This window comes from Lissotriton helveticus, chromosome 2_1 (genome assembly GCF_964261635.1).
Source record: "Lissotriton helveticus chromosome 2_1, aLisHel1.1, whole genome shotgun sequence".
In the NCBI taxonomy this organism is placed as follows: domain Eukaryota; kingdom Metazoa; phylum Chordata; class Amphibia; order Caudata; family Salamandridae; genus Lissotriton; species Lissotriton helveticus.
This window is the reverse complement of record NC_136059.1, coordinates 309,843,775-309,856,674: the sequence shown is the minus strand read 5'-3', so window position 1 is coordinate 309,856,674 and position 12,900 is coordinate 309,843,775. Positions and strand designations below refer to the sequence as shown.

General features: G+C 51.0%; 1 long non-coding RNA gene across 1 annotated transcript in view; it reads left to right on the top strand.

The window, feature by feature from the left end:
• The window catches only part of LOC144819328 (uncharacterized), a 114,952-nt gene that overhangs the window by 58,509 nt on the left and 43,543 nt on the right, over nucleotides 1-12,900 (top strand). The window contains exon 3 of the long non-coding RNA XR_013607295.1: nucleotides 12,184-12,214. This is a non-coding gene — a long non-coding RNA (uncharacterized LOC144819328). The remainder of the gene's footprint in view (nucleotides 1-12,183; nucleotides 12,215-12,900) is intronic.

Below are 12,900 nucleotides of genomic sequence, written 5' to 3'. Positions count from 1 at the left end.
GAAGTGAAGGCAGGCAGGTCCTCCGGGGTTTTTGAGGTTGCTGGCTGCAGGACACACCAGGATTTTGCAGGAGCAAGTTCGAGGAGAGACAGGCCTGTAGGGCTGTTGCTAAGTCCATGGGGGTCTTCCTCTTCTTAGCTGGCTGCACGGCTGCACGGCTGTTCGGTCCTTCTTTTCTTCTTGTCATTTCTGGATCTGTGGAAGCAAGGTTCAGGGTGCCCCTAAATACTAGATTTAGGGCATTACAGGTAGGTAGAGGGCAGGGACCAATGGGTCCCTTCCCTGGGGAGGATATACCCCCTATTGTGCCACCCTCCAGTGGGAGTGGGGCACAAGTCTGTCCCTGGTTGGTTGGGTCCCCCCATCCTCAAGATGGTGGGGACTCGGAGTTATGCTTCACCTCGCCTCCCCCACCTGAGGGGTGGAGGTGGCAGAGTTGGGCACACCTCTGTTCCTCATTTGTTTTTCCCACCGGTTCTCCCAACCAAAGTGGGGGGCAGAACCAGTGGGGACCAGTTGCTGAAGGCAGCAAGTGGTCTGGGGAAGCTCACAAAGGTGGCAAGCCTTTGAAGCTTCACCTTCGTGAACCCTGCCCATCCTGGGAGAGGAGGCTTGGCACCTCGTCCCAGGATGTGCATTGTTTAAGGCCCCCAAGAGCAGCAGGCTCTTGGCCCAGGGGTCCAGAAACATGCCTGGTGGTGGCAGCCTAAGCAGCCACTCAGTCGGGGCACTAGAGGTAGGCTCGTTTTCAGGGGGTATCTCTGAGATGCCCTCTGTGTGCATTTTTCCTTAAATCCCACACTGGCATCAGTGTGGGTTTAATGTGCTGAGAAGTTTGATACCAAACTACTCAGTTTTCAGTGTAGCGATTATGGTGCTGTGGAGTTCGTAATGACAAACTCCCAGCACCATAAACTCTTAATCGCAGCACTGCACTTACAATGTCTAAGAATAGACTTGGGCAATGTAGGGGTACAGGGCTCATGCACCTGTCCCCTCAACACGGGTATAGTGCACTAAACTAGAGGGGTGACTGATCTATGCCAGGGCAGTGGGTTGTAGGCGGGTATGTATGACATGTCGATTCTTCACTTTGTTCTGTGCCATAACATGAAGCCTGCAAAGGCAATGTGTGAGTGTAGTGGTACAGGACCTGTAAGGGTGTCACAATAAGTGCTGTAGCCCTTAGAGGCCTTCTCTGGTCACAGTGCCCTGGATATCTGTGGTACCATTTACCAGTGGCTGACCTGTGACCAGAGATGCCAATTGAGTTTGTTTTGGGGGAAAACACAGGCCCTGGGAACCTGATTGGCAGGGACCCAGGGCATACCAAGTAAAAGTAGATCAGTAGTCTGGCAAAAAGTGGGGCAACAGAAACCCACTTTCCTACACTTCCCCTGTCTCCTAAACGCGATGCAGTAAGTTTCGTTATGCAGTACAGCTGCCTGTGTGGTAGTCCTCTAGTGAATATGCCTTTTCTATGCCCACAACATTTTGCCGTATTTCCGTAGTATGTCCATAAAGTTAGGTCTCGCGAGGATTTGTTGCAGGCGCACGCCCCTTGCACCGGCAGCCCTATGATGTCAGCTGCTTCAAGTGCGACATCTGCAAAGACTGGTTCCTGATGAGAGCTAGGGGCATAAGAAGGGCACCGGAGCTCTGGAGTGTGTTATGTGACCCGGGACAACCCCACCTCCCTGCAGGGAGCGATGTGCAAAAACAGCCGCTCTTCATGGAGGAGCCGGGATCTAAGTTTCCAACATGATGACACCACAGCGCTGAAGTGCCCAATTTCATTGCTGTTTTGTTGTTGGGGGAACGGAAATAACGATGAGTAAGTATTAAAGGAAAAGGATGTGGGAGTCTGTTTCCAGGCTGCTTCCTACTTGTTTTCTTCAAAACTGTCACATGGCAGTAATAGCTACTATCAGCAGCAGACATACCGGAATGAAAAACAAAAACGTTAATTGTGAAGGTCCTGTAACTCCTGTGACCTAGGTGTATTGGTAACCGTTACCTGTGTCAGAGCGCTGATTTCTTCTGCACTGATTAGGGGTGTTACATTGAGTAATTGCTAAATGAGTGACAGTGGTTTCAGAAAGCGTTACTGTACCCAGGTGACATTGTATTGATACCGCACAATACACTCTCGGAGTGCATAGGCATAACCTCCCCTCTCCTTACTGCCATGAATTATTGCTCCTCAGAGGGTTAGCGCCTCTAGTCATCTCTCGTAGTTCCACCTGTTACTGTGGTCAATCACCTCGCAGCCATCCAACGCCTGTTGGCCCTCTTGCGGTCCTCAATATTCCTCTTTTAACTAGAGTCTATCGAGAGGCATGCTCTAACAGTCTCCTATATTTCCTCATCCAGCCTCTCAATTTCGGGCCTATGACTGCTGGTCGCAGGCCTGTGAAACTCAATCTACACACACACAGACGAGGACTCAGGTCCCTGTTCGTCCAGCTGGTGTTGTATTAATGCACCTACAGACCTTGCTCCGCAGACAAGCTGATTGTGCCAAGGGTCTAGGTGCCTACCGTGGCACAGGGAGCTGTGGCCTAACTCTAGTCTCGAAGCATCAGAGGCACCACAGCACATAATGCTTCAGGCTCGGATCTCCCCTCCTCACACTCCTGGCTAAATGGACGAAACACTTCAGACCAGGGCAGTCTAGACCACATAGTCCTAAAACATGTTAGATCCCTGTTGCACCCTACCTCAGACAGAAGATCACTGAGGAGGGACTAGAGGGTAAGTCACTGGGTCTTACTGTGATTTTAGCATCCCAGAAATGGACTGATTACTCATAGATAAAAGTAGCTCTTTTTGGAAGGTTTAATCTGATCACAGATTAGCATTTAAAAACAACTTTGCAGCATTTCTACGCAGAGTAACCAGACATTATGGGAGGCCTGATTGGACCTTGAATGAAGTGCCACTTTTAAAGTGCTGGAGTAAGTGTAACCTGTCGCAGGCAAACCTCTGATTTCTGCAGAGAACATCCTATGTATTTATTTTGTATTGTTACATTATCATGTAGCTGATGGAAAACTGCTTGGCGCTTGCAAGTTTGCAAAGGCACATGGCAGTCTGGTCACCATGATGGTGAAGAGGAATACACCTCAATTAGAGCACATTTTCACACTGATACACTCATAGATGCCTAGTTTCTGATTGGTAAGTGTGACGTTTTCATAATTTAACTGTAATAATGGGTGACATTCACACAGTCTGACTCTGCTCAGTCTTCAGTAGCCTGCTGTTAGCACACTGTAGTTCAGTGACTTTCTTAGAGTTTCTAGATGCTCAAATGGGCGTAATTTCGAATATTTATATGTTTACCTCCTCTTAATCACTTGATTTTGTTCACAAGAAAGTGTCACTCAGTCGTTGAAATGTCACTCATAACTTCACTGAAATTATGAAAATGTCACACATCGCAATCAGAAACCTTGGCAGCTATGCTAAGTCTACCACATACACAGCACATATGAACATCTAATAATTCCATGCCACACAATTCTACTATAAATTATTGAACCCTACAACATTCCATACCACATAATTACAATCCTAAAAATTAAGAAACACATATTTCCACTTCACTCCATACCACATAATTCCACATTACATAATACCCTTCCACACAACTTAATACCACTCCAAACCACATAATTACACTCCACACAACACAAATCAACTACACATAATTACACTTCAACCTATATAATTATACTTTACACAACATATTTACACTCCACTCCAAAACACATAATTCCCTTCCACAAAATACAACTCTGCAACATGCTGCATAGTTCCACTCCGCACAATTATACACCACACCATGCCACATAATTCCACACGTCACACAATTCCACAATTCATTCCCACACGATTCATCACACAACATAATTACACTCCACATAATACCACTCAGCACCACATAATTTACCTCCACATAATTATGCTCTACTCCATATTGGATAAATACACTCCACATAAATCCAGTCTATGCCACGTAGCAACATTCTACATAACTACACTTAACACCATGCCTCATAATACCACTCAACAGCGCACACTTCCACGTCACACAAATTCAACTCTACACATTTCCATTCAACACCACATAATTCAACAACAAGCTACATAATTCAAACCAACAACACAATTACACAACGCACCACATACATCCAATCTACACCGCAAAATAGCACACCATGCTACAATATTTAAAAGCACGCCACATTAGTAAACTTCACTACATACCACTCCACAACAGAAAATACCATTCCAGATAATCTCTCTCCAAGACACACAATCCCACCCCATGACACACAATCCCACTCCACATAATTACAGTACACTCAATACCACACAATTTCTATCCACATAATTACACTGCACACTATGGCACATTATTTCACTACACAGATCCAATCCACACAACACAATTCCACAACTAACTATTCTAATCCAAACCATATATGACTTGCATATATGCGAATGCATATATTGCAAAACCATATATTGCAAATGATTCTTTACCTTGCAATGCCTCCCTGTAGATCCTGTTCCTGGGAGGAGCTGCAATCCTTCTCCTGGTCCTGTCAGCTCTGTGCTACCTCGTCCCTTCTCAGAGGCTGTGCCCTGTGGAGAATGCTGTCTCTGGGGCCCACACCCATATCCTTTTTCCGGGCCTGACTCATGGATCTGACTGAAGAGAAACAATGTAACTTGTTACTTTTTTTCTCTTCAGTCCTGGGTCAGGCAAGGAGCTCAGAGCAGGCTGCTTTAGAGGCTGCTTTAGAGAGAGAGAGAGAAGCTTGCTTCAAAGCAAGCCTCTCTCTCACAGCTCTCTACCGAAGAGCTGAGGGGGCCCCCTTAATTTACTGAAGACTGGGGCCCCCCGCACCACGGGGCCAGTGGGGGTGTTTGTTACGCCCCTGTTATCATGCATGCCTTTGTTGAGAATCAATTAAGTTGTGCCTGACAATCATCATTGTTCACAAAAGGGGTCACCCCATTTTTATTTTATTTTTATTTGTTTTATTTTTTAAAAGACCTTTATTGCTCAAGACAGTCTACTTTGCAGTCACACAGCATATAGCCTACAACCCACAGGGGCCGGCAGCAAGGTTGGTGAACAAGAGATATTGGGCAAGATGACACAGCCATTCAGCCGACAACCCGGGGGTCCGGCGGCGTAGTATAAGTAGAACATGTAGACATAAGATAACACATAGCCCGGTTAATAGATAGGTCGATAGATTTTTCCATTTTTATTTTTGCGGTCAATCGTGTAGGCTCATTAGCGCATCTGCGGCATTTGTGTTACATGGGCAGTTGCCTATATCCACAGGGAGCGTCTAGTGACAGAGGTGGTTGTCAGGTAGTGTGTGGATAGGCAACAGAGGGATTGAAGATTCCGCATGCGTGATGGCGCCATGTAGTAAGCAGGTGTATGTTGGTATAGCTCACTAATGCAGGGAACTAGGCTCGTATAGCCGGTGACGTCAAAGCATGATTATTGCAGTCAAGGCCAAGATGTTCGGTAGCCTGATACTCTTGGTGTCCCTCAATGACAGCCGTGTAAGTGCACACATCAGAGGCGAGAGGCTGCTCCCATGCTTGGTCTCCTGGTGTCGGAGAGGGGGGCATCTGTCCCTATCGTGGCTCGCATTCGCTCAAAGGTTTGGAAAATGTCAGTGAGAGATTCTGGGACAGCAGTCAGATCTCTGACGTATAATAGCAGGTCATCCGCATATAGCGAGACCACATGTAGTCCATCTGCCAATGGGATACCCCATTCACCTCCCCGTGTCCGGAGGATCGTGGCCAGAGGTTCCATGGCTAAGGAGAACAGCAGTGGCGACAGAGGGCAGCCCTGTCTGGTACCTCTGCGTACACAGATGGCGTCAGAGAGAAGTCTCCCAGTGCGGACCCGTACTGTAGGTCCGCGGTAAAGCAGATCTACCATGTTCTCATAGCCGCCTCCCAGGCCGTATTTCTTCAACACCGCCCCCAGGTACGGCCACTCAACAGAATCGAACGCCTTCTCTAGGTCCAACACTAGGCAGCCCACTCGAGGCCAGTGTCGAACAACGTACTCCTGAACACGAAACAGGCGACATATATTATAAGATGTGTGGCGTGTTGGAACAAATCCATTCTGGTCATGGTGTACCAGGAGGGGGACTAAGGGCGCCAATCTCCGGGCTAGTGTGGAAGCAAGTATTTTTTAGTTCGTGTTTAGGAGGGCCGGGGGACGATAAGAGCCCATTCGTGTCGTATCCCTGCCAGGTTTGGGTATGGATATCAGGTTGGCTTCGTGTAGTGTGGGAGGAAGAGTGGAGTCTTCCGCAGCTGCGGTGTACATCTTTAGGAGTTTCGGTACGAGGATATCTGAGCCAGCCTTGTAAAACTCAGCCGGTAACCCATCCGGGCCAGGGGTTTTGCCGTTAGATAAGTGAAAGATGGCGTCACGGAGCTCATCAGGTGTGAGCGGGGCTCCGAGTTCATCTTGTTGCGCAATAGTTAGTTGTGGCATCTGGAGGGGGGAGAGATACCCAACTATGTCTGGGTGGGGGTCGTGGAGTCTGGAGCGATATAAAGCGTCGTAATGTGTCGTGAACGCTTTGTGAATGTGGTGTTGTGAGTATTGTAGGCCTGTCTCGTCCACGTGTATTGCTGCCACCGGGGATGCCCGGTCTTCTCGCGAAATCAACCACGCCAGTAGTTTAACAGGTCTGTCACTCAGATGGTGTGTTCGTGCCGAGTGAGCAGCGTAGTTAAGAGTGCGTAGCCTTTCCAGGAGGCGTGCATGTTCCGCCCGTGCCTCCGTCAGCGGGTCAGCTGCGCCATCTACCGCATCTTGCTCTCTATCGAGTAGGCCGGTCTCCAGTCGTGTTAAGTCGCCCTCCAGTTGTCGCTGCATGTGTCCCTGTGTGCCCTAACAGTGGCCCCGAATCAAAACTTTAAAGGCGTCCCATTCAATCTGGGGAGAGGACGCCGTGTCGGCATTTTCCTCAAAGTATTGGGCTGTCTGCGTGAGTAGGGAGTCACAAAAGGCCGCATCTAGCAGCAGCGCCGGTTGGAGTCGCCAGGTGGGAATGGGTGGATGTGGGTGTTCCCAAGCAATGGTCAGGAAGTGCGGATTGTGGTCCGAATGAGTGCGACCCATGTATCTCGTGTCAGTGACAAGTGGCTGGAGGTCGGTGGATACTATGAATCTTTCTAGGCGTACATGCAGGTTGTGTGCGCCAGAGTAATAGGAGTATACCCGTGTCGCGGGATTGTCAACCCGCCAAGCATCTTGAAGGTCCCACTGTGCAGCCCAGTCTAGTAGCGCTCTCAGGGGCCGTGCGTCAGTGCGTTAGCTGGGGGTGGGGAGGAGCGGTCGAGGACCGTGTCTAATACGCAGTTGTAATCACCCCCCAGTATCCATGGGGCCGTGTGCCAGGCTGCTATTGTCGTAGAGAGGCGCGCGAGAAAACTGCCCTGGTCTGTATTCGGGGAGTAGAGAGAGGCTAGCGCCACCTGTTGCCCATCTAGTCTGCCCCGGGCCGCCACGTATCTACCCTCGGGATCTATGTGTGTGTTCGTGACTACCCAAGGGGTCCCAGGGCGAATCCACAACAGGGCGCCGCGTGCGTATGAGGAGTAGTCTGTGGCATAGAGCTATCCACGCCACCTACGGTACAAAGCGCGCACCTCCGTTTTATTCAGATGCGTTTCTTGGAGTAGCGCTACATTTATTTTATGACGTTTGAGATAGGAGTAAATCTGATAGCGCCTGGCTGGTGTGTGCATGCCTCTGACATTCCAGGTGCAAATCCTGATTTCAGCCATATTCACCACTCGTGTAGGGCCCCTTCCCACCAGCCCGGGGCAGCTCTGCAGGTGGGGCACCCCGCAAGCCCTCCAACCCCACCCCCACCCCCTCCTGCGGGCCATCTTAGCCAAGGAGATCCACAGTCTGTGGCGTGACTTCCGGAGGATCCGTGGATTGTTGGGAGTCTGTTAGGCCGTAGATTGCTTCATCATCACTTGGAAACGTGGTCGGGCTAGCATTCGGGGCGTTGGACGGGGTCGGGGAGCTGCTGATCTCCGTGACCCTGCGTAGCGCATCCTGTTGTTCCTGTAATATTAGATCCGCTGGTGGAGAGCGTGTAGGCACCTCCTGGGTGCGGGGGGGGGGTAGAGGTTCTGCGTCTGCGTTGCCGTCTAGATCCCCAGGCACGCGAAGTCGTGTGGGCCCCTTGTGTCCTCCGAGGCGCCTCAGCCACGCCCCGTCTAGCCAGGCCTCAACTTCGTCAGGGTTGGTGAAGAAGTGCGTTTTGTCCTGTGCCACCACTCGTAGCTTGGCGGGGAAAAGCAGGGAATACTTGAGATTCTCTTGTCGTAGTCGTCTTTTCACTGCTAAGAATGAGTGACGCTGTCTTTGAACTTGCACTGTGTAGTCAGGGAAAAACATCACTGTGGTGTTATCTATTCGGACTTCGCCAAGTTTTCTGGATTACCGCAGGATCATATCGCGGTCTCTGTAATTGAGGACTCGAAAGATTAAAGGCCTGGGGTTGGAGCCCGTGGGGTGGGGCCGTGTGGGTACCCGGTGAGCCCGTTCCACCACAAAATGGGGCGACAGTACTCCCTCCGGCAGCAATTCCTGTATCCAGGCTTCAACTCGTCTAACTGGGTCCATCCCCTCCCATTTTTCCGGGACACCGACCAAGCGGATGTTATTTCTCCGTGCCCGTCCTTCCGCATCCTCAGCTCGTTCCTCCAAAAATTCCACACGATTGAGTAGGTCTTGGATGTGTCTGTCCATCTGGCTCACCGTGGGCTCCAGCGTCTATACCGTCGCCTCCAGGGTTGATGTGCGGTCCTGTAGCTTCTTATGGTCGGCTCTGAGGTGGGTCAGGTCTATCTTAGTCTCCATGGAGGTGCGGGTCTGCTAGAGGGATTCCTCCAGCCGCTCCATGACAGCTAGCACATGGTCTAGTTTGGACGTCACTTGTTCCGTGTCCATTGTAGACGTCGCCTTGGGAAGCTTCCCTTTGATCGACGTGCCCCCGGTGCCGGTCCGCGTCTTCACCCCTCCAGACATGGGCTAGGCACGGTGACTGTGTAAGGCCGGTGCGTTGGTGGGATCGTGCAAGGCATAGACTCAGGTGGCCAGTATGTAGTACCCTGGGAGCTCGGCAACCGCAAACACAGTCCAGGCCCGGCGCGGCGACAATGGCAGCGGCGCCCCACAGCGTCTGCAGCTCCGCAGCTACAGAATAGTCATTAGCGCCCGTTCGCGGGTGCACGGATGTGTGGCGCAGGCAGTGGCCGAGTGGGGGGTCTTGAAGTGGTCGAGCAGTTTCTCTCACAACACCCCCTCAGCAAGTGTCCTGATGGCGCGGGGGCAGAGGCATCAGCACGCGGCAGTCGCTGCGTTAAGGCTATTCCCAGGGTCGCAGTAGAGGGGTAGTAATGGGGTATCCGCAGTATGGTAGTGGCTCCCAGTTCGCCTCGAAGGGTTCCCGCTGGGCAGAGCACAAATCTCCACCCCTCCGGGTGGCTCGTGGCACAGCATCTCCGGAAGCGTCAGGGTCGTGGTGGAGGCAGCTCTTCGCATCCGCGACTGATGATGGCAGACGATGGGTAGGGTCCCCCTTGCTGGTCGTAGCTTTCGCCATGCCCTTGGCCGCAGCCGCACATGCCACCCGCCCCACTGCGCTCCCGTGGAGATTGTTGGAGAGGGAGAGAAGGGGGGGTGCGCGGCCCAGTCCCCTCGATGCTATATGCAGCGGGTGGCGCCCAATCGAAAAAGGGGGGGCTCGTTGGTCGGCCCCCGGAGCGGCGGCCGCGAGCCAGGTGCAATGCCCGCACCACGTTCCAGAGGGTATGTGCCGCCCAGGGTTAGCGGGGGAGCGGGGGGGTGCTATACAGTCTCGGCCCCCCGGGCCATGCTGGGTGTAGCGAGGGAGTGGATGGGCCGTGAGGTTTGGCCTAGTGACTCTGCCAGCAATTGTAGGTGTCGGTATACGTGGGGGAGGGAGGGGACCGTCTCCAGCCCTCCAGTCGCTGCTCCCCTCAGTCACTCACCAGCGATGCCGTGGCATTGTCTTATGCCGGTTAGATGCTGTGTTCGGGGCGCCCGGGCCGTCAGATCGCCCAGTCCCCCAAGTCGCGGCCCTGCTCGGCACCTCCGCCTCTCGCCGTCCTCCGCCGCGTTCGCCTGCGGGGGTTACAGGTGGGGAGGGTCCAGTGACTCTTCAGAAGGCGGCCAGCAGCACCATCGGTCGTGCAGTGTGCGCATTCAGGCGCCGCGAAGTTCTGGTGACTTCACGTGTAGGCCGCAGAGTGAGGCCTAGTTGCAGCTCCAAAGCCCCGACCTCACGTGGACGAAGGCCCCAGGGAAGTCGCGACCACACCGGCTACCGCCCTTCAGTATGGGCCGGTGCGGATCCTCGTGTCCGAGCCGCTTCACAGCTGGTCAGTGGCTGGGCGGGAGGCAGATGAGGGTCCGCCAGCAGTTTCCGGCCGTGTGAGGAGAACTATGCCGGAAAATTTGCCCGGGAGAGGGGAGCTCAAGCAGGAGCTCTACCCGAGCACGCCTTCCTCCATCGCACTCAAAGCCACGCCCCCACAAAAGGGGTCACCCCATTGCTCTTGACATATACTTCACAGTTGAATTGTTTAGGGTTGTCCATACCTTCAACACTATCAGGGCAAAGTATAGAAAAAGTGTTGCATTATATTGACGTTAGTGCGAAACATTTATATATTGAATACCCAAACAGACAAGAGCAGAAAGAACCCAAACTCAAATAAACCAAAATTAAAAAATCAATAACCAAACACTTTGGCCCAAGTGGGCAAATAGTCACCTTTGAGTCGACATTTTCATAAATCAAAGATATTATCATCAATAGGTACACATTGGACCATTGCAAACATGCTAGTTTAATAACAAAAAGAATGTATGTGCTAATATAGAGCACTGATCAAATAGCGCCTGCTCCTTGTTTCCTACATTTGCCACGTGTACACCCAACATGACTCACACTTTAAGTAAATAACATGGTTAGATCACCTCATTATATGAAGAGAGGAGTACGTTCAGGACCTATAGACGTGTGTAGAGGACTTCCTCAATAGCAGACACAAGGAAATGATGGACGGAGTGCTGAAACTTTTCAGACACTCACCCCCTGTCACAGATCTGGGTTGAACCCATCTTGGCTCTTTAACTCACTTCGTCACCCCAGGTCATACCCAGCCATATGCAAATCAGTCTTGAGCCTGTTCTGTATGGGAACAGTTCAGCCCGAAGTGCCAAGACTGGTCTTCCCTGGACCACAAACAAGCATGCTGGGACTGGTTTTGGGCTAACACCCCTCATCAGCCAGGCTAGCTTGAATCCAGTGGCAAAGTGAGCAAGGGGCCCACATCTGAGCATACTCTGCCAACTTTGGGTGAACAAAGCAACAACAAGGAGACGATGGACGGAGCGCTGAAACTTTTCAGACACTCACCCCCAGTCACAGATCTGGGTTGAATTCATCATCGTTCTTTAGCTCACTCTGCCACTCCAGTGCAGACTCAGCCATATGCAAATCAGTCTTCACAATGTTCCTTATGGGAACAGTCCAGCCCAAACTGCCAAGCCAGGTCTTCCCTGAAACAGAAACAAGCCTCCTAGCACCAGTTTCGGGGTAACACCCCTCATCAGCCACGCTAGCTTGAATCCAGCGGTAAAGTATGCAAGGGACCCACGTCTGGGCATACCCTGCCAACTTAGGGCGGACAAAGCAAACACAAGGAGGGCCTGCTGCAAAGACCAGCTCTCTATTTTATGTGGATAGCTAAGTGGATTAGTAAAGCCAGGCATTACAAATACTTTAAAACAAATACAATGTATGTGACAGAAGGGCTATGGAGGGATAAGGGGCACCTATGCTGGGTGGTAGTGAAGAAATCCAAGGAGGCGGTCATAACATGGCGTGTATTTGTAAAGCACATGGTCATCTATGGGCATCCTGGCGCTGAATAACAAATGTTTATTTGTAGGTCATGGGAGGGAGGCATCAAAAATGATTGTCGCACTGGGTGCCATCAGCGCTAAAGACTGTGATGATGGGTAGGTGGCAAGGTGAAGTAATACTGGGTCCTTTTTTGTCTTTTCAGTGTCTTTGGAGAACCTGCTGATTTTGGAAAGGTATGGTAAGGTGACTTCATCATTGTTGACTGTTGCACACATCACTCATGCACACACCCACCTACTGTTTCAAATCCAAAACCTATCTGCCTTCTACATAGAATAGTGTTTTAGAAGGACGATTCTGAGGGAGACAATGATGACAGTCTTCCCCTTCGCAAGCGCAGTCTGTGAAGTGGTACAACAGTAGCAGGTTAGGCCAACCCAGATAGAAGGCACGTTTGGGGGCAAGCACAGACAGAGTGCTCTCTTGGCAGCCTCCCAATTTAGTTTGGCTCCAAAGTGCGCCTTTCACTGGTGAAGCTGGATCTAAAGTCTATACGGCCATTTTTTTGCCAATGACTACATCCATCTTTTTTGGGATGCTTACTTCCTTGAGGAAATTGTGCAGCAAACAAATTTGCATGCCGAACAATTTCTGCAGAAGCATGAAGACACTTCATTAGGGCAGTTAAAGACATTGTTGGACCTTACGCTCGAAATGGATGCATAAATCAACCTTGCTGTTCTACTTGCATGGTTTGGTTAACCTCCATCTTTGCACCGTACATGAGCAGAGATCGTTGTTTGCTATTGCCGCGCATCCAGCATTTCAATGCGAATTTTGCTGCATTGCCCCGGGCCCATCCAGACCATAACAGGTTTTTCAAAATTCAGCCTGTTGTGGAACATTTGTCTACCAGTTT